We start from the raw sequence: 22499 nt of genomic DNA on the forward strand, positions 1-22499 counted from the left end.
CACAATGAAAACTGACTCAATAATATCAATGCACCACCACCACAATTCCTGAAAGACCCACATAATCTTTCAATCTAGCCAAGTTTCAAAAGCAACTATTTATATGAGGTATTTTTATAGACTGTACAAAATGGTCTTTAGAATTCAGTATGCTTTTAGTAAGATGGCATTTAATTTCAACTCAGAAGCCAACATTTAAAACAGAGTTTGATTAAAATTTTTTTTCTCTTTGCTTTGAAGAAACAAAATAGTAATGAGTAAACTCTAATAACTATAACATATATCAATATTTGATTAAGAAAAAGGGCCCGAGTATCAACCACAGAAAGGGGGGAAAGAAAGATATTGATTACCAAAACACAGCAAAATGTTCATTACACTTAGGGAACCAGAGTGGAGCCTCAACAGACCAGTGAGATGATGCGCAAAGGGTTAAACCATTCGTAAAGTATCATATGTTCCAGGCAGAGATCCTGCCCTTGGGGAGAAAATAGACCTCCCTGCTGGTCTGAGAGAAAACTATGCCAAAGGAAGCATTGCACGTGCCCTAGGAGCCCAAGAGGAGTGAGCAAGGGATGTCACAGGAAACTCTGGGGAAGCTGTCATGGCGGACAGCCCCTTGGGCAAGGTCAGAATTAATTGGAGAAATTGTTTTTTCCTGCAACAGATTTTTTATTTATTTATTAGTTTTGTTGTTTTTTGAGACAGAGTCTCACTCAGTCACCGAGGCTGGAGTGCAGTGGCACAATCTCGGCTCACTGCAACCCTCTGCTGCCTGGGTTCAAGTGATTCTCCTGCCTCAGCCTCAGCCTCCCAAGTAGCTGGGACTACAGGCACGTGCCACCATGCCTGGCCAATTTTTATATTTTTTTAGTAGCTTTGGGGTTTCACCATGTTAGCCAGGCTGGTCTCGAACTCCTGACCTCAGGTGATCCACCCGCCTCAGCCTCTCAAAGCACAGGGATCACAGGTGTGAGCCACTGCACCTGGCCAAGTATTACTTCTAATTTAACTTTCAGAAAGAAATCTCATATTGATGTCCTGTCTTTTCTGTTAATATGCATGACAGGGTAATTAAATTAAACCTATGTTGTGTGATGAGATGAGAAACAAGGGTGCTCATCAACATTTTCTGTGCCCTTTCGTTGGATGCGATTGCGTCACAGATCATTCCACGGGGAAATCTGTGAATGATGGCCCTGTGGGTGCTCACTCTGCAGCGTCCTCCTGCTTGCCATTGGACGTACAAAAGACTTGTCAGAAGCATCCAAACCCCAAATTATTTCAATGCTAATACTGTCCAAGCCAAAGCTGAAGTTTGATTAATGGTGAAAAAGGGCTTTTAGTCAGGTTAATTGTTAAGAATTAAAGTGTTTCCCATCCAAGATTCAAATAAAGACCTTTGAGGCCGGGTGCAGTGGCTTACACCTGTAATCCCAGCACTTTGGGAGGCCAAGGCGGGTGGGTCACCTGAGGTCAGTAGTTCAAGACTAGACTGACCAACATGGTGAAACTCCATCTCTACTAAACACACACACACAAAAACTAGCCGGGCATGGTGGTGCATGCCTGTAGTCCCAGCTACTTGGTAGGCTGAGGCAGGAAAATCCCTTGAACCTAGGAGGTGGAGGTTGCAGTGAGCCGAGATCACGCCATTGCAATCCAGCCTGGGCAACAAGAGTGAAACTCCATCTCAAAAAAAAAAAAAAAAAAGGAAGGCAAATGACTTGCCTGAAATCACAAAGGAAACAGCACAGATTTGAGACCAAGCTTCTGAAACCCCAGAACCCAAACCATCTGTCTTAGTCTGTTCAGGGAGCTATAATAAAATAGACTGGACAATTTACAAACAGCTGAAACATAGTGTTCACAGTTCTAGAGACTGGAAGATCCAACATCAAGGTTCCAGCAGATTCAGCATCTGGTGAGGTCCAGGTCTCTGCTTGGAAGATGGTGCCTTTTTGCTGCATACTCACGAAGAGGAAGGGACAGAAAGGCCAAAACACACACACACAACACACACAAACAGGCTGCCTTTTTTAAGGGCACTAAATCCCATTCACGAGAGCAGAGCCCTCATCACTTAATCACCTCCTAAAGGTCCAAACTTCTAATACATTGCATGGGGATTAAGTTTCAACATGAATTTTAGAGACACAAACATTCAAACCATAGCACCATTCCTGTAGACTCTATATACAACTCTCTGCCTTTGTCCAGATACTTTGTGAATACAATTGAGTACAGCTTAATTCATGTCTATCATGAGGTTCCACTAACTGTCTTGATTAGACCTCCTCAATCTCTCACATTTTCTAAAGTACCTGCTCACAAATGTTTAATGGCATCCAATGTATGGCTTTTTACTAGATTAAATCCAGCCAGAACATGGAGTCCAAGACTGGAGTGTTTTAAGTGAACTCTACTGACTGGGCCATGCAAAATGACTTGTTATTAAACACTAACTATCTTGCTGGGGCTTCTGTAACCATTTGAACACATACCAAAGCTCAAGAGTGATAAGATTTTTAAATACCTAGCAAGGTTGAAGACACACAAACTCTGATCCAGCAAATCAATTTTTTGTACACATCCTTGAGAAACACAGACGTACACAGGAAATCACGTATAAGAATGAACACTAAAGCATTTACAAAGCAAAAATTGCAAGCAACTCCTATGCCTTTCAATTAGAGAACCATTAAACACTGCAATTTACAGGAATGAACTAAATCTAATGTGCCAATGTAAAAGAATCTTGAAACAAAATGCTGAGGGGGAAAAAAGTGCAGAATAAAGCCTGCATAATTCAAGTAACATTTTAAAACAAGGCTGTGTGTTTTATAAAGTATAAAAACATGGGTGGTAAGGACTCAGGTCAGTTTCAAGATTCAGAATATTTCTGGAAAGAAAAAACTAGATTGGGGAACATCTGAAAGGAGGCTTTAACTTTCTAATATTTATTAATTCTATAGCCAATATAGCAAAATACTAATTGTTAACTAGCTGATTTTAACTATCCCTATTTTTTGTGAGTTGGAAATATTTTATGGTAAAAAAGATTAGTAAGAACAATATTTCTGATGTATATAGAAACTAAAGTCCTAAATAAAATACTGGCAAATCAAATCCAGTAATATGCAAAAACTGTTATATAGCATGACCAAGTGGGGTTTATTCGTGGAATGCAAAGTTGGTTTAACCTCTGAAAATCCATTAATGCGAAACACCCTATCCATAGAATAAAGTACAAAAACTACATGATCATCCCAATACACACAGAAAAAGCACTTGACAAAATTCAACACCCCTTCACAATAAAAATGCAATGAACTAGAAATAGAAAGGAACTTTGTCACGTTATAAAGGTCATTTACACAAAACCCACAACTATCATTATACTTAGTGGTGAAAGACTGAATGCTTGTCTCCAGTGCTCAGGAAAAAACGGATGTCCACTCTTAGAACTTCTGTTCAACATTGTACTAGAGTTTCTACCCAGGACAATTATACAAGGAAAAGAAATAAAAGGCATCCAGATTGGAAAGGAAGAAATAAAACAATCTCTATTTGTAGAGGGCATTATCTTGCATGTAGAGAATCCTAAAGAATTTCCTAAAAATCGATTAGAACTAATAAAATGAATTCATCAAGGTCACAGGATACAAAACTCAATTGCATTTCTGTACAGTAGCAATGAATAAACCACAGATGAAATTAAGAAAACAATGCCATTTATAATAGCATCACAAGCAATACTTAGGAATAAATTTAACAAAAGAAGTATAAGACATACTCTGGGCCAGGCACAGTGGCTCACGCCTGTAATCCCAGCACTTTGGGAGGCCAAGGCGGGCAGATCACGAGGTCAGAAGATCGAGACCATCCTGGCTAACACGGTGAAACCCCATGTCTATTAAAAATACAAAAAAATAGCTGGGCGTGGTGGCGGGCGCCTGTAGTCCCAGCTACTCGGGAGGCTGAGGCAGGAGAATGGCGTGAACCTGGGAGGCAGAGTTTGCAGTGAGCCGAGATTGTACCACTGCACTCCAGCCTGGGCAACAGAGCAAGACTCCATCTCAAAAAAAAAAAAAAAGGACATACTCTGAAAACTTATACTCTGAAAATATTTCTCAAAGACAAATAAATGGAAAGACATCCATGTTCATGGATCTGAAGACTTAATATTGTTAACATGTTAATATTCCCCAAAACTGATCTACGGATTGGACATACTCCCTATCAAAATCTTAGCTGGGTTTTTGCTAGAATGGACAAGCTAATCCTAAAATTCATATGAAATTCAAGGGACCTGGAATATCCAAAATCTTGAAAAAAGAAGAACAAAGTTGGAGGACCCACACATCTCAATTTAAAAACTTACAGCAAAGCTACAATATTCAAAGTGTAGTACTGGCATAAGAATAGACATAAAGATCAATAGGATAGCACTAAGAGTACAGAAATAAATTCTCATATTATGGTCAACTGATTTTTCACACACACGAAAAAAGCCAAAATAATTCAATGGGGGAAGGAACTGTCTTTTCAACAAACAGTGCTGAGACAACTGGATATCCACATGCAAAAGAATGAATTTGGACTCCCTACCTCATACCATATAAAAATTTAAAATAGATCAAACTAAAAGAAGTAAAACAATAAAACTTGTAGAAGACAACAGAAAATCTGTGTTACCTTGGGTTAGGCAAAACCTTCTTAAATATGACAACAAAAGCATAAGCAATAAAAGAAAAAATAGACTAGTTAGATATCACCAAGGCTAAAAACTGTGCTCCAAATAATACTGCCCAGAAAATTCAATACAACCCACAAAATAAGAGAAAAATTGTGCAAATCATGTATCTGATAAAAGACTTGTATTTGAAATATGTATAAAAGACTATTACAACTCAATAATAAAAAGATAAACAATTTTTAAATGGGTAAAGAATCTGAAGTCACTTCTCCAAAGAAGAGATACAAATGGCCAATACGTGCATGAAAAGATGCTTGACCTCAGACAAATACAAATCAAAACCACGAGATACCACTTGACAGATGCTAGGATGGCTATAATCTAAAAAGGTAGATAATAACAAGCATCAACAAGGATGTGGAGAAACAAACCCATATACACTGCTGGTGGTAGTGTGAAATAGTGTGACTGTTTTGGAAAACAATTTAGCAGTTCTTCAAAAAAGTTTAAAAATAGAGTTGCCATATAACCCAGCAATTCCACTCCCAGGCATACAACCCAAGAGAATGAAAAACATATGTCCACACAAAAACTTGTACCTGAATGTTTACCACACCATTATTCATAATAGCCAAAAAGTAGAAACAACCCAGATGTCCATCAACTCATGAATGGATAAAATGTGGTATATTCATATAATGGATTATTTGGCAAAAAAAAAAGAAAAATGAACTGACTCATGCTACAACAAGGATGAACCTTTAAAACATTATGCTAAGTAGGCTGGGCACAGTGGCTCTCACACCTGTAATCCCAGCCCTTTGGGAAGCCAAGGCAGGTGGATCACTTGAGATCAAGAGTTTGAGATCAGCCTGGCCAACATGGTGAAATCTCGTCTCTACTAAAAATACAAAAATTAGCCAGGCGTGGTGATGCCCACCTGTAATCCCAACTACTCGGGAGGCTGAGGCAGGAGAATCACTTGAACCAGGGAGGTGGAGGCTGCAGTGAGCCAAGATTACACCACTGCACTCCAGCCTGGGAGACAAAGTGAGACTACCATCTCAAAAGAAATCCAATTTTCTTAGTAAACATCCATTTATTTTAAGCACATTTATTGTGAGAGTGATTTTTTTGTGCCCTCAAATCTAGTCTTCTGGTTATTTACTGATGCATAATAAAGCACTCTAAAACTTAGTACCTCCAAACAATGACACAGAAGACTTCTGCTTTCAAGCAAAATGGAGTAACAGGGGCCAGACTTGACTTCCTACCTGAAACCACCAAGATGGACAAAATATATGAAACCCTTTGGAAAATGCTAGATATCAAATAACAAAAGAGTTATCCCTAAGGGACAGGAAACAAGGTGAACTCTACTGTTGCCCAGGGAAGTCAGGTAGAGCCAGTGGATTCCTAAGTTGGCAGCCAGGGCAATGAATCCAGGAGGCCAAGACAGCTTGAGTTTGTAGCACATAATACTAGAGAAGAGAGCTACATTGAGAAAACTCTGGAAATCTACAGATGGTCTCTTTTAGTATTCAGCAGAGCACTGACAGGTATATGGGTGTAAACACACTACACATGGCCTGGGAAAGAACAACCCCCAAAATTACAGGTAACAGCTCCCAGTACTCATACAGTGCTGGGAATAGTGCCTGTTGCCACCAGCCAAGCTGAAAAACTCATAATGCAAGGGACATTAGAAGTATTCAAGAAAATCCTTCCCCAGCATTGAGGATTATAGACTAATCTCTGCTCCAGATCCATCTAACAAATACAAGCAAAAAATATGACATATTTAATAAGATTAATTAATTAATTATAACCAACCAGGAAGTTGTTTTTAAAAAGAATTATTAAAGGCAGAAGTTGTTTAGAAAAAAAAAAACTGACAGAAATGTCAGTTTGCAGACAAGGACATTAAAACCATTGTAACTGAATTCCATATGATCAAAAAGTTAAGTAGAAACAAAAACAGGAGTTTTTTAATACATTGAATGTCAGATGAAAACTGCAATGTCTGGAGATGAAAAATGCACTGACTGAGAATAATGGAAAACGATACATTACAGAAAAAATATGTCTCTGGTGAGAGACATATGGTGACAGAGTAGGCTGTAGTGTGTTCTATCAGTAATTTGAGTCCCTTGAGTGGAGAGACAGAAAGACATTTGCAGAATATTAGATCAATATACAAAAGTCAATTGTATTTTTATCTACTAGCAATTAATCAGGAATTGAGATTTTTTAAATAGTGCCATTTATAATAGCATCAAAAATATGAAATATATGGGATAGATCTGACAAAAGATATGAAAGGTCTGTATACTAAAAACTACAAAACACTTTACAGAGAAATTGAAAACCTAAGTAAATAAAGAGATATATAATGTCCAGGCATTGGAAAACTCAATATTGCCAATATGTCAATTCTCCCCAAATTGATCTACAGATTTAACGCAGTTGCAATCGAAATGCCAACAGGTTTTTTGTAGAAATTGTCACCAGATACTAAAATTCATATGAAAATAATAAATAGAATAGTCAAAAAGAGGAACAGGCCAGGCGCCATGGCTCACATCTGTAATCCCAACACTTTTGAGAGGCCAAGGCGGGCAGATCATGAGGTCAGGAGATCGAGACCATCCTGGCCAACATGGCGAAACCCTGTCTCTACTAAAAATACAAAACAATTAGCTGGGTGTGGTGATGCACAGCTGTAATCCCAGCTACTCTGGAGGCTGAGGCAGGAGAATCCCTTGAACCCGGGAGGCGGAGACTGCAGTGAGCCAAGATCACACTACTGCACTCCAGCCTGGCGACAGTGAGACTCAAAAAAAATAAAAGACAAAAAAAAAAGGAGGAACAAAGAGTTGGAAGACTAATGCTACCTCATTTCAAGACTTAAGCTACATCGGCCAGGCACGGTGGCTCATGCCTGTAATCCCAGCACTTTGGGAGGCTGAGGCAGGAGGATCACTTGAGGTCAGGAGTTCAAAACCAGCCTGGTCAACATGGTGAAACCCCATCTCTACTAAAAATACAAAACAGCCGGGCATGGTGGCACACGCTTCTAATCCCAGCTACTTGGGAGGCTGAGGCAGGAGAACTGCTTGAAGCCAGGAGGTGGAGGTTGCAGTGAGCCGAGATCACACCACTGCACTCTAGCCTAGCCAACACAGCAAAACTCCGTCTCAGGAAAAAAAAAAAAAAAAAAGACAAGCTACATTAAGACAGTAAAGATAGACAAATAGATCAATAGGACAAAATGGAGTCAAGAAAGAGACCCAGGCATATATGGACAACTTATTTTCAACAAAGGTGCAAAGGCAATTCAGTGGAGGAAGTATGGTCTATTCAACAAAAGATACTGAAACAAATGGATGTCTATATCCAAAAAGGTGGACTTCAATCCATAACTCATCATATACAAAATTTACTCTGAGTGAGTCATAGACCTAAAATCTAAAACTATAAAATTTGTAGAGGAAAAACATTTGTGACTTTGAGTTAGAGATTTCTTAGCTATAACAAAAAAAGAATGATCCATAAAAGAAAAACTTAATAATTTGATTTAATCAAAATTTAAAACTTTTGCTCCTTAAAGGACACTGTTAAAAGATTAAAAAGAGCCACAGACTGGGACAAAATACTTGGAAATCATATCTGATAAAGGATTTATATTCAGAATATATCAAGAATCTCACTGGTCTGAGTGCAATTTACAACCAATTGATCACAACCAGTTATACATTTCTTTGTTCCTTCTCCATTCTCACTGCTTCACTTGGCTAACCTTAAAAACAAAAAACAAAATTCCACATTTTAATAATTTAAAATCCCAATAAAAAATGCATGGAACAGAAACTTCACCAAAGACAACAAATGAATGCCAAATAAACACATGAAAAAATGCTCAACATCTTAGTACTAGAGAAACACAAATTGGCCAGGCACAGTGGCTCACACCTGTAATCCCAGCACTTTGGGAGGCCTAGGTGGGCAGATCACCTGAGTTAAGGAGTTCAAGACCAGCCTAGCCAACATGGTGAAACCCACTCTCTACTAAAAATACAAAAATTAGCCGGGGGCGCCAGTGGGCACCTGTAATCCCAGCTTCTCAGGAGACTGAGGCAAGAGAAACACTTCAACCCAGGAGGCAGAGGTTGCAGTGAACTGAGATCATGCCACTGCACTCCAGCCTGTGCAACAGAGTGAGACTCCGTCTCAAAAAAAATAGAGAAATGCAAATTAAAATCACAATGCAATACCATTACACGCCTATTAGAATGACTAAAAGTAAAAAGACTGACCACACCAAGTGTTGGCGAGGATATGGGGGAACTGAACTCTCCTCCACTGTTGGTGGAAATGTAAAATGGTGCAGCCACTTGGGGAAACAGTTTGTCAGTTTCTTAAAAAGATAAACATATGACCCATGGATTCTACTCCTGTGTATGTATCTAAAAGCAATGAACACATATGTCTGTTCAAAGGTTTATACACAAATGTGCACAGTAGTTTTGTTTGTAATAGCCAAAAACCAGAAACAACTCAAATGTCCATACCACTCAACAACAACAAAGAATGAATTCTTGGTACACAATAATGTACAATACAGGTAAGTCTCAGTTATGCCGAGGGAAAGAAGCCAGGAAAAAAGAGCACATACTGTTTGATTCCATTTACATACAATTCCAGGATGTGGGCCAAGTACGGTGGCTCATGCCTGTAATCCCAGCACTTTCAGAGGGCAAGGTGGGCAGATCACCTGAGGTCAGGAGTTTGAGAAAGCCTGACCAACATGGTGAAACCCCATCTCTACTAAAAATACAAAAATTAGCCTGGCATGGTGGCTCATGCCCGTAACCTCAGCACCTTGGGAGGCCGAGGCAGGTGGATTACTTGAGGTCAGGAGTTTAAGACCACCCTGGCTAACATGGCAAAATCCCATCTGTACTAAAAATATAAAAATTAGTGGGGCCCCTGTAATCCCAGCTGCTCAGGAGGCTGAGGCAGGAGAATCACTTGAACCCAGGAGGCAGAGGTTGCAGCAAGCTGAGATCTTGCAGCAAGCTGAGATCTTGCCACTGTATTCCAGCCTGGGTGACAGAGCAAGACTCCGTCCCAAAAAAAATCAAAATTAGTTTGTTAGTGCAAACTAACATATGGTGACAGAAAGCAGAATGGCAGTTGTTAGGGGTGGGAGGGAAGGATGACAAAAGGACATGAAGAAACAATGCAAAAAGCTCAATTTGAAGGAAAAAAAAAAAAAAAGAGACCACCTAGATTTCTATAGGTTCTTCTACCTGGATGGAAATAGTACCTTTTATTTGAGATAGGATGAGGTCTGGCTACAGTATTTGTACTTTCTCTAAGTATTTTCCCTTGAGGTTGTTTTTTTTTTTTTTTTTTTCCATTTTTTTGAGACAGGGTCTCTCTCTGTCACCCAGTCTGGAGTGCGGTGGCACCATCATGGCTCACTGCAGCCTCAGCCTCCTGGGCTCAAGTGATCCTCCCACCTCAGCCTCCCGAGTAGCTGGGACTACAGGCGCATACCACCACACCCAGCTAATTTGTGTATTTTTGTAAAGACAAGTTTTCACCATGTTGCCTAGGCTGGTCTCAAACTCCTGGGCTCAAGCGATCCTCCTGCCTTGGCCTCCCAAAGTGCTGGGATTACAGGTGTGAGACACTGTGCCCCACCTATTTTTAAAGATAGCAGAGGATTAAATGATACTAATATACCATAACAAATGGGAAATACGCAGAGGTAAACACCAGAGAAAACCCATTTAGACTTCCAGGGCAATAAACTAGCATCCAACAAACAGCTACAAAGACAGAAAGTGTCGCAAGAATGACAGCATTTTAAGTACCATGAAAAAGAACAATGAGATGTTTCCGAAAAAATGTTATTCACGTTTCCATCAAGAAATTCTAATGTGTCCATAATGGAAAAAGGAAGAACATAAAGGTCACATTTCATGTTTGACACTTTTACACCTGAGTGTTACATGAACATTTACAGTTTTACAGCACTAAAGCAAAGCTGCAAGAGAAAAACACAAAAGGTATGTTTGGCTCAGTAAGTAAATTCATCACGCTTTGCTCTCATTTCCTTCCACCCATTTATCTTTTCAAGTTGCCAAGAACAGCACTGGGAATAATCACCTCCCACACCAAAAGCTGAGGAGATGATAATTGGTGTCTGATGACAGGAGATGACATTTTTAAATAGTCACTTTAAACTTCATAACATAGATCCCATCCTTAACCACATATATACTGCTTGAGTGTGTATCTGGAAGGTGGCCCAAGAGTAAGCATAAGTTCACAAAAACACTGTACTGGTTTAAAAAATTGCACCAGGCCAGGCACAGTGGCTCACACCTATAATCCCAGCACTCTGGGAAGCTGAGGTGGGCAAACCACTTAAGGTCAGGAGTGGGAGACCAGCCTGGCCAACATGGTAAAACGCTGTCTCTACTAAAAATACAAAAATTAGCTGGGCCTGGTGGTGCGCGCCTGTAATCCCCAGCTGGAGGCTGAGGCAGGAGAATTGCTTGAACCTGGGAAATGGAGATTGCAGTGAGCCAAGCTTGCACCACTGCACTCCAGCCTGGGTGACACAGTGAGACTTCGTCTCTAAAAAAAAATGCAATCCAGAAGATTGTGTCATTTATGTACCAGGGATCTTAAAATACAAGGTCTAGGAAAAGGTCACTAACAAAATCGCTTCCTGGATAATGTGAGTAAAGGTCTGAGTTTTTGAAATGTATAATATGAATAAACATAAAGGGAAATAAATGATTATTTCCTATTTTGAAAAATGCATACCATCTATCATTCATCATGTGAGATTCTCCTACTACTTTATAGAAAGTAGCAACATATGTGAAGGAACTAATTTTGGACATTTACATATTATGTCTTACAAGCTCATAACACTAAAAAGAACCAAAGGAATTTGGTTTGATACCAGTACACTCCAACCCATAACACGCATCTCAAGCAGCTGGGTAAACGGTGGCCACGCTGTTACACATAGGGTGAGGCTGATTATTTCTACCTCCTCTCAACTAACTCCACACAAAGCTAAAAATGAGAGAGACTTGAGCAAAAGCAAACATCACTCCTGGAGTCCAGTGGGACCCATGGCCAGCTCACTCACCAGTAAGCAGATATTTTTAGTAGATAAGGCTGGTAAAATACAACACAGAGAGGTCATCTTAGGAAAGTAATGGACCTTATATCCATGGCCAAGAGCTCTACACGTGTGCATGAGGGACAAGTGCAACAATGCAAGAGAAGCTGTAATGAAGAAAAATCGGAAACAACCTAGGTGGCCAGCAATAGGGGAATAATAATAATTATTATTTTTATTTGAGATGGAGTTTTACTCTTGTCACCCAGGCTGGAGTGCAGTGGCGTGATCCTGGCTCACCACAACCTCCACCTCCCAGGTGTAGGCGATTCTCCTGCCTCAGCCTCCTAAACAGCTGGGATTACAGGCACGTGCCACCACACCCAGCTAATTTTGTATTTTGAGTACAGAGACAGGGTTTCACCGTGTTGGACAGGCTGGTCTCAAACTCCTGACCTCAGGTGATCAGCCCACTTCAGCCTCCTAAAGTGCTGGTACTACAGGAGTGAGCTACAGCAACCAGCGGGGAATTATAAAAACTGTGGTGCAGTCACCTAGTAGATTAGAATGGGGCAAATAAGGAATGAGCTAGAGCCACAGGAAATATGGCTAAATAAAGCTCCAGTGGTCTGTAGAATCCAAAATATGTACATTAAAAAATGTATATGGCCGGGCACCATGGCTCACTCCTGTAATCCAAGCAGGAGGGTAGATCACCTAAGGTCAGGAGTTTGAGACCAGCCTGCCCTACATAGCGAAACCCCGCCTCTACTAAAAACATAAAAATTAGCCAGGCATGGTGGCGCATGCCTGTAATCCCAGCTATTCAGGAGGCTGAGGCAGGGAGAATCACTTGAACCCAGGAGACGGAGGTTGCAGTTAGCCAAGATCTCACCACTGCACTCCAGCCTGGGCGACAGAGCAAGGCTCTGTCTCAAAAAAAAAAAAAAAAGTGTACAATATGATACCATTTGTGGGGAGAAAAATCCTCCCCAAAAGTCTTTATTTCCTATGGATAAATAGATATCAACACGAAAGCAAAGGAAAAGATATGTAATGATTCCAAGTAAACTCCTAACAGTGGTCAACCTTGAAAAAGAGGAGGAGGAAGGAGGGAACTTAGAGCTGGGAGGGTGGGGGCCCTCTGCTCCTGCAGGCAGAATGATAAGAGAAATAGCAATTTTGTTCTTTCACTGTCTACTGCTTCTTATATAGATCGACCCATTGTCTACTCTGCATGCTAATGTTGTAGATCAGATAATCTGGTTGACCTTTTTAGAGCTTATCTGGGGGGAAAAAAAGGAAAGGGAAAAAAGAACAAAACTTTTTATTATTCATAGCTGCCAACTTGATCTTGTTCTGGCTCTGGAACGAACCAATTTAAACAGATACTTTCCAAGGTTAGAGAGGTTCAAAGATTGATTTGAGGAGGTGATACCAGGGCATCCTGTACAACTGTAATTTCTGTGCAGGAAAAAAATCTACTTTTCATCCCTATAACATTTTGTGTGTGGTTGCCATTATTTGTTAAGGGTGTTGAAATAATCATCATCACCTCTCTTTTCAAGCCAGAAGATTTTTGGTTACACAGACCACACATCTTGCTGCATTCTGCCAGTGCTGACACAATTCCCACGTGTGGCAGGGATTTTCACTTGGACAGACTGTTAAAAGGAGGTGAATACAGTTCCCATAATCATTCCAACTACTCCTCCACTGAAAAAAAAATCACAGGAAACTCACATAATTAAATTCCAAAGAAATGAATTCAGAATTAAAGACTCACAGGCATCAGCATCAAACAATGGGGAAATGAAATATTCATGGATAGGAAGATTCCATACGGTTAAGTCATCCATTTCCCCCAAATTCATCTGTAGATTCAACGCGTTCCCAATCAAAATCCCAGAAGGCATTTTATAGAAACTGATGAGCCGATTCCAGGAATTATATGGAAATGCAAAGGATGTATTATAGGCAAAACAATTTTGTCAAAGAAAAACAAAGTGGAAGGATTTACAATCCTTGATTCTGTACCCACTATAAATATACAATAATCAAGACTGGTGGTAATTGCCATAAAGATGGACATATGGATCAACAGAACAGAATAAAAAGACCAAAAATAGACCACACAGACACAGTTCATTGAATTTTAACCAAGGTACCCAGGCAATTCAATGGGGAGAGGGTAATCATTTCAACAAATGGTGCTGAGGCCCAGCACGGTGGCTCACACCTGTAATCCTAGCACTTTGGGAGACCAAGGCAGGAGGATCACTTGAGCCCAGGAGTTCAAGACCAGCCCAGGCAACATAGCAAGACCCCCCCCCCCACCCCCGATATCTACAAAAGAATTTTAAAATTAGGGCCAGGCGAGGTGGCTCAGGCCTGTAATCCCAGCACTTTGGGAGGCTGAGGTGGGCGGATCACTTGAGATCAGGAGTTCAAGACCAGCGTGGTCAACATGGTGAAACAGCATCTCTATTAGAAATACAAAAATTAGCCGGGCCCACATGGTGGCACATGCCTGTAATCCCAGCTACCCGGGAGGCTGAGGCAGGAGAATCCTTGAACCTGGGAGGCAGAGTTTGCAAGTGAGCCAAGATCATACCACTGCACTTCAGCCTGGGTGACAGAACGTCTTGAAAAATAAATAAAAATTAAAAATTAGCCCGGTAGGCATGGTGGCATGTGCCTATAGTCCCAACTACTCAGGAGGCTGAGGCAGGAGGACCAGCTGAGCCAAGGGCTGAATCAGGAGAATCACTTGAGCCCAGGAGTTAGAGGCTGCAGCGAGCTATGATCATGCCATTGCACTCCAGCCTGAGTGACACAGCAAGACCTTGTCTCTTTAAAAAACAAAAAGAACCCTGCCCATCCCTGGCAACACAGGGCCCCTGCCTCAAGGAGCTGGGATACTGTGAGTAGCTAAGTGTGCTTTCTTCAGGTAAAATCTTTATTTAGGATGTTAGTAAAAAGCCCACTGTCATGACCTCAGATGACCTAAATATCCAAGCCTGAGGGTTTTTTCTCTTCCTCAAGCAAATGAATTTCTCCAGGAATACTTTAAAGCAGTGCTTCCCAAAGTGAGGCCCTGGACCAGCTGCAGCAGCATTAACTGGGAACTTAGAAAGGCAGCTCCGTGGACCCAGCCCAGACTAACTGAATCAGCCTGCATTTTCATGAAATCTGCAGGTGCCACCCAGCCATCACCAAGGCTTACTGAGATAACGCAGGTGCCAGCCCCTCACAGGCCAGGAAGAGCCTCTCTGTTGCCCACCCTCACTCTGTGGAGGGCAGCAGGCACCAGGCACACAAGGTGAGCCAGGATGGAGGAGCTGGGGGAAGCCCAGGTCCTCCCTGGAGCCAGAAAGTGTCTTGGAGACATTGCCATTGAATTGTTCAGCAACAATTTTTCAGACACCCACAGCTGTAGCTAAACCACTTTAGATAGATACTGTATCTCGGTGGGGCTTAGGTTAATCAGGCACCATCAGGAAGGGAGAGAGGAAGTAAAAAGGCATTCAGCCTTCTAAGACCCTCAGGAGGTCTTTTTGAAAATCTAATAACGGCTGGGCGCGGTGGCTTATGCCTGTAATCCCAGCACATTGGGAGGCTGAGTCAGGTGGATCACGAGGTCAGGAGCTCAAGACTGGCCTAACATGGTGTAACCCCGTCTCTACTAAAAATACAAAAATTAGCCAGGCGTGGTGGCACGCACCTGTAATCTCAGCTACTCAGGAGACTGAGGCAGGAGAATCACTTGAACCCGGGAGGCGGAGGTTGCAGCGAGCTGAGATTGCACCACTGCACTCCAGCCTAGGTGACAGAGTGAGACTGTCTCAAAACAAAAACAAAAACCCCGATAAATTGTGACATCCCTCTTCCAGGAAAACTATATACGCACTTTATATATACTTTTGGGGAAGTCACACGTTTCCTGGGCTTGAGTGCATGGGCTCAGGTTAAGAAATTTTTGAGACAGTCTCACTCCATCTCTGCTCACTGCAACCTCCGCTTCCTGGGTTCAAGTGATTCTCCTGCCTCAGCCTCCGGAGAAGCTAGGACTATAGGCATGCGCCACCACACCCAGCTAACTTTTTGTATTTTAGTAGAGACGTGGTTTCACCATGTTGCCCAGGCTGGTCTTGAACTCTTGAGCTCAGTCTACCCAACTGGGCCTCCCAAAGTTCTAGGGATTACAGGCATGAGCCACCTCCGGCCTAAGAATTTCTACTTTACAAACAGGCACAGGGAAATAGAGGTGCCAGAAAAAGCCAAAAAAGATTAAAGACATATATATGTATATATTTTGTTTGTTTCTAAAATAGAAAAGAGTGCCTAAGTTTCAACACAAAGGAAAAGTGGATGCTTATAAATTATTCAGATCTAGGCAACTTAATTATACAGAAGAAACAAAAAGATCAAAAGTATTCCATCATGGCACTTGGCTTTGTCACCAGATCAATTCTGACATTTTCTCACTTAAAACACCGCCTTTCTAGTCCATTGAAACCACCCTCTGATTCAGCCAACCCTGGTTTCTCGCCCTAGCATTTGGGAGGCCTGGGATTGGGTCACAGTTGTGTGACAACAGGACCTCACCTGGACCACAGACCCTGTCAGGGCACAGGGAATGTTTGCTTAAAGTTTCTCAGTAAGAGTGAACAATGGCCAATTCCTTATGACCGAGAAATGGAAGGTTTTGGCTTGATCACCAAAAGCCTTACTGAAAGTTCAGCACTGGGACATTTGTTGGTACAGTGGTTGGAGAGTCCCCGGAACCATGTGGAAGGGAATCTTACATGTTGGTACCTTCGACAATACTTGTTGAGGACATACCTCGTGCAGACGCCAGGGCCAGGACAGACACATCCACCCTCCAGGTATCTGTGATCTGGGGCTCCTCAGGTCTCCTTTTCACCTGCCAGATAAGTGGGCTTATCAGCCCAACACCTGCCACCTGTATGCTCTATTTTAGGCCTCACATAGGGTCAGAGGGCCCCCTGGCCCTGAGGATACAAAGGGCATCCCACGTGCCCATCAAGGTGCATACGCCCCTTTTCATGTGCCTGGGACACCTGAGGCTTTCAACTGCCTCCCTTCCCTCAGAAGACAAAGATTTTTAAAGTACCCATTAAAATCCAATTTCCATTCCACCTGCCAGTTAGTTTTGGACTCAATCCCCACGTGATTTTCCTTCATTTGCTAATTTCTTTTCATAAGCCTCTGCCACTTCTGCACAGTAAGTCTTCAACAACCCAACAAACACCTCCCCTCCCCCCCAAAAAAAGGATGGGGACAGTGGAGCCAGTATTATCATCTGCCATTCAGAAGCAATGCTTGGTAATGCACGTTTTCTGAACATGTTCTCCAAGTCTGTCTTTCTTTTAATTGGGGAGCTACCAGGTGACCTGCACTTAGAGCGCCACAGCACTCCAGGTGCAAGGCCTCAGGGTTCCAGTCCTAATGCCTGGAGGGAAAATTACGCATTTCCCACTCACCTGCCCAAACTTTGACATTGAAAGCATCTCTCTGGTATTTTTCAGCTTCCTATTTGCCTATACACCTGCATGGCAGGCTGTGGACGTTCTTAGTATAGGCCCCTATATACCCTACTGCATCACTGGTACCAGCAGGCAGAGACACACATAACAGAATGTTCTGTGAGCAAAACAAATCCTCCAGTCAACCTAATGCCCAGCTCCCAGCAACAGATTAAATCAATTGTAGCACAGCCACTCAATGGAAAACCATGTAGTTACTAGAGACTAAGGTAACCCACCCATGCATAATAATCCCATTAATTATAGTATATACTTTAGTATATATGATTTGCTATATGGTGTTAATATTACACAACACATTCATGAATAATAGAAATTGTTATATTTCTCAAACAATGCTATTAATTTTGATTAAACTGTATTACCTACCAAGAGCCATTGAATTAACACATCATACATTAATTCATGAAAACTCAAAGTGCAGAGAACAGTAAATCAGTCCGTTTGTGTGGAAATCAAAGGGCATGTTTGAATCTATAAATATGAGCGTGCACATTAAACTGTCAGGTGCCTTGGGGCTGACTTAGCCGGCAAGTCAGCAGGTCTGGGCGGGAGAGAAGTTGCATTTCTCACAAAATCCCAGGTGCTGCTGCTGGTCTTGGGACCAGGGACACATCCAGGCTAAACAGGTAAACTGGGGGAAGAAGAAACTTTCGGCTTTGTTTGTTTGTTTGTTTTTATTTTTTTCTTTTCTTTGAGACAAGCTCTCCCTCTGTCGCCCAGGCTGGTGTGCAGGGGCGCGATCTCGGCTCACTGCAGCCCCGATCTCCTGGGCTCAAGCGATCCTTCCGCCCGGGCCAAAGCGGGGAGCTTCCAGAAGCTTTTATTTTCTAAATCTCACGCCTCCATTCAGCAACCCTGGCTGGGCGTGGGCTCCCTGCAAGGCGGCGGTGGACGGCCCGCAGTCGGGCCGATAAGGAAACCTGCTACCATTCTTTGGCTTCCTGGGTGCCTCACTCTAGAGGGGAAACTGAGACTCCGAGTCGAGCCGTCCCGAAGCGCTACATCGCTGGCGGGGCTGGGATTCGAACCCAACTTCTGAGATACAGGCCGGTGCCCCGCCCGCGGGACCTGCGGGACCTGCGGGACCCTCGGGACACCGCTCCAGCCGCGCCCCGGGTCCAGAGGTTCTCCAGCCCACTGCAGGCGACAGAATCGCCCGCAGGTCCCCGAGCCCCCGAGCCCGCCGGCGCGCGCCCGTTGAAGCCCCGCCCCGCCGGCCGCAGCAGGGAGGGGGACGGTGCGAGCTCGTGCCCGCTGGGCGGGCGCACGGGAGCGGCGCCAGGATAGAGGTTCGCGAGACCGCCATTGCAACGCAGGCGCGGTGGCCAAGTGGTAAGGCGTCGGTCTCGTAAACCGAAGATCACGGGTTCGAACCCCGTCCGTGCCTGATATCCAGCCTTCCGCTATAGGGTGGAGACTTTTTAGGAGTGGTCGACTCTTGCCGCACTCTGCGAGTAGATCCTTCCCCCTGGACTGCAGACCCAGCCAACTGTTTTCCTTCAAGGGTTTGGGTTCAAGCTCCCATCCTTCCCTCGCAGAAGGTGGAAGTCTGGGTGGTCCAGCCTCGGCGAGTATGGTCCGCAAATTTGGCCGGCCCCGGCGATCGGCTCCCTACACACAGCTACCCCTGGGGCGCTTCATCCCCTGGGAGAAGATGGAGGGCTCTGGGGGTGGGGCGGGGCTCGCAAACTCAAAGGGTCCCCTGCAGATCATGGCCTCAGGGAAGCCCCAACACCCTTGGGGCAAGGAGACCTGCAGCTGCTGGAGTTTGGCTTAAGGGCCCAGCCACATTCTTCTGCACAGGAAAATCCAATTTTATCCGCTCTAACAAAAGCCCTGCCGTTGCCTGATACAGAGCCCACACCCAGAGTCAGCTGGTGTCTGTCTGGCTTGCTATTTTTGAAAGGAAATCCACTGTAGGCATTGCATTCGAAAGAGAAGCAGCCCTGTCCAGGCTTGGAGCAATTCTGACACGCAAATCTGAAACCTCCGGCTCTGAGCCTCCGCTTGCCCCTCTGTAAAATGGGCGCTTGTGAAGCAGCTGCCAGGAGAGGCTGCTGTGGAGGCGGCCTACGTAGATGGAGCTCCAGTCAGATCGCACAGGTTTTCTTTGCATCACGAAGGATGCACCAAAGGGCTGCTGGAATGCCTTTGAAGTCGTCATGCAATGACCCCAACCTCCAGGACCGCCACATCGTGCACTCTGAAAACCAGCTTGAGCGAATTTGGGGAAGGCTGTATCGGTCTGAGATTCCTAACTGGAGGAGGCATTCGTGGAGCGCCTCGTGTGTGCCTGGTGGAACTGGATTCTGGGCGTCCCTCGGTGAACTGGCCAGGCCAGAACGGGCTCTCGGGAGGTGACAGGGAGAGAGGGAGGGAGCAGGAGCTCCCGGGGGTAAGTGTCCCCCTTCTACAGCAGGGATTCCACACTTGTGAGCGTGGATCAGCCTCCCCTAGAGGGCTTGTTAAACGCAGATTGCTGGGCCCCAGCCCAGGGCTTCCGCATTCAGCAGCTCAAGGCTGGGCCCAGGTCATTTGCATTTCTAACGAGCTCCCAGGAGAAGCTGATGTTGGACCGCACCTCGAGGACCACTGTTCAAACGAAAGCCATATTCTTTTTTTCCTTTTTCTTTTCTTTCTTTTTTTCTTTTTTTTTTTTTTTTTTTTTTTGAGACGAGTTTGGCTCAGTTACCCAGGCTGGAGTGCAGTGGCATGATCTTGGCTCACTCCGAGATCTCCGCCTCCCGGGTTCAAGCAATCCTCCTGCCTCAGCCTTCCGAGTAGCTGGGATTACAGGCGTGCGCCACCACACCCGGCTAATTTTTGTATTTTTAGTAGAGACAGGGCTTCACCATGTTGGCCAGGCTGGTCTCAAACTCCTGACCTCAAGTGATTCACCCACCTGGGCTTCACAAAGTGCTGGGTTTACAGGCGTGAGCCCCCATACTCGGCCACGACAGCCATATTCTAAACCCAGGAAGGAGCCTGTGCATAGGCATGTATATAAATAGGTAAGTTAATGATACAAACATAGAAAATACCAGTGCTTCTTACACTTCCACTTGGGGAAATCTTGCTAAGAAGCAGGTTGTGACTCAGTAGGTCTGGAGGGGGGCCTGAGACGCTGCATTTCTAAGAAGTGTCTTGGGGTGATGCTGGTGCTGCTGGTCTCCAGGAGCGGTACACAAGGGGTGGAAGGGTACACGCCAAAATAGCATCATCCCCTGGGAGGGAAGTAGACTAGGAAAGCTGTTGAAAGGGCTCCTTCACTTCTTACCAGGTAAACGTGTGCTCTACATTGCTTGGGTTTTCTTCAAGATGATTTCTTTGTATTACATGTGCAATTTTTTTCCAGAATCACCCCGTCCCTCAAAACCCCTACCCAAACACAATAACCTTTTGGGACACAGGCAAATTAGAACAATTCAGAATTAAAGCAAATAAATGTTGAATGTTCTCTTGTCTCCACTGGAGCATCTATTCATTTCTTTTTATTTTACTTTCTTTTTTGGAGACAGGGTCTCGCTCTATTGCCCAGGCTGGAGTGCAATGGTGCTGTCATAGCTCACTGCAGCCTCGAACTCCTGGGCTCAAGCAATCCTCCCAACTCAGCCTTTCAAGTAGCCAGGACTACAGGCGCTAGCACCACACCTGGCTTTTTTTTTGGGCGGGGGGGGGTGGGTGGGAACGACATTGGTGTCTCCTTATGTTGCTCAGGCTGGTCTCAAACTCCTGGGCTCAAATGATCCTCCCACCTCAGCCTCCTGCCTCAGCCTCCCAAAGTGCTGGGATTACAGGCATGAGCCACTGTGCCTGGCCCATTCATTTCTTTTTGAATAGGTGCCATAAAAGATCACGTATGGGCCAGGTAAGGTGGCTCATGCCTGTAATCCCAGCACTTTGGGAGGCTAAGGTAGGTGGATCACCTGAGGTCAGGAGTTCAAGACCAGCCTGGCCAACATGGTGAAACCCCGTCTCTACCAAAAATAGAAAAATTAGCCGGGCATGGTAGTGGGTGCTTGTAGTCCCGGCTACTCGGGAGGCTGAGGCAGGAGAATCGCTTGAACCCAGGAGGCAGAAGTTGCAGTGAGCCAAGATTGCACCATTGCACTCCAGCCTGGGTGACAGGAGTGAAACTCCATCTCAAAAAACAAAACAAAACAAAAAAACACGGCTCTTGGGCAGGTAGGCCAATATCTTTGAAGAGCATGGAATTGTCCACCCAGATTTCCTGTCCTTGTCTTTCTGTCCCCATCCACAGAGTAGACCAGCACTCCTTCTCTGTGACATCACCCAGGGAGACAGCCCATTCTCATCCATCTCCACCATAGCCTGTCTGTATCAGGTGGAGAATGTATTAGAAAAACACACTTTACAATACTGTAGATACCATTTATGCAAAAAAGTGTGCACAAAATGACTAAGGATATATATATATTTGTGTATGAAGAAGTGCTTGCTGTTTTGTTTTGTTTTTTATTTTCAAGCCTGAAAGATGACACATAGGTCTCAAAACTGTAACTTCTGCTTGAAATCTGGGGTGCCAGAGCTGCAAGAGCACTTTGGCATATGCTGCACTATCAGAAACTAGTGAGCTAAATCCTTGAAGCAGGTTCTGTTTAGACTGAAACGGGCGAAGCTGATCATGTTTCTGAATAAGCAAGACGTGTTGTGTTCATTTAAACCACTTGTGTTCATGAATCTGTAAAGCCATGTTTGGATTTCTATAACTTCTGTATGAATTTCATGTGTGAAAGTCACCTTGAAGTCAACTCTTTGTTCTTTGCAGATTCAATCCCTCGTCTCTGTTGGACGTGTAAAGGGAAGATAAGAAGGGCTCTGATGCTGGGGTTGGGGAGGAAAGAGAGGCAGGTAAGACAGAGCCTAGAGAGACGTTTAGGGATCCCAGCATGCAAAATGACCATGAGGGAGGGAAGAGGTAGATTTGCATAAGGAGCCCGTGGCTTTCTGGGAAAGAAGGAATTAAACTCTTCCAACCCACCTTCCTGTTATTCACAGTTAATTAGTGGCAGAATAGGGTTTAACAGAACTTTTCATTTATTTATTTTGTAGAGAT

At 43.8% G+C, this 22499-nt stretch overlaps 1 non-coding gene across 1 annotated transcript; it reads left to right on the forward strand.

Annotated features, from left to right (window-relative positions):
• The first annotated feature begins 18737 nt into the window (after window positions 1–18737).
• Window positions 18738–18809, forward strand: TRNAT-CGU (transfer RNA threonine (anticodon CGU)). The gene has a single exon. It is a non-coding gene; the product is annotated as a tRNA-Thr (tRNA).
• The last annotated feature ends 3690 nt before the right edge of the window (window positions 18810–22499 follow it).

The sequence above is a fragment of the Pan paniscus genome, chromosome 18 (assembly GCF_029289425.2).
Source record: "Pan paniscus chromosome 18, NHGRI_mPanPan1-v2.0_pri, whole genome shotgun sequence".
In the NCBI taxonomy this organism is placed as follows: Eukaryota; Metazoa; Chordata; class Mammalia; order Primates; family Hominidae; genus Pan; species Pan paniscus.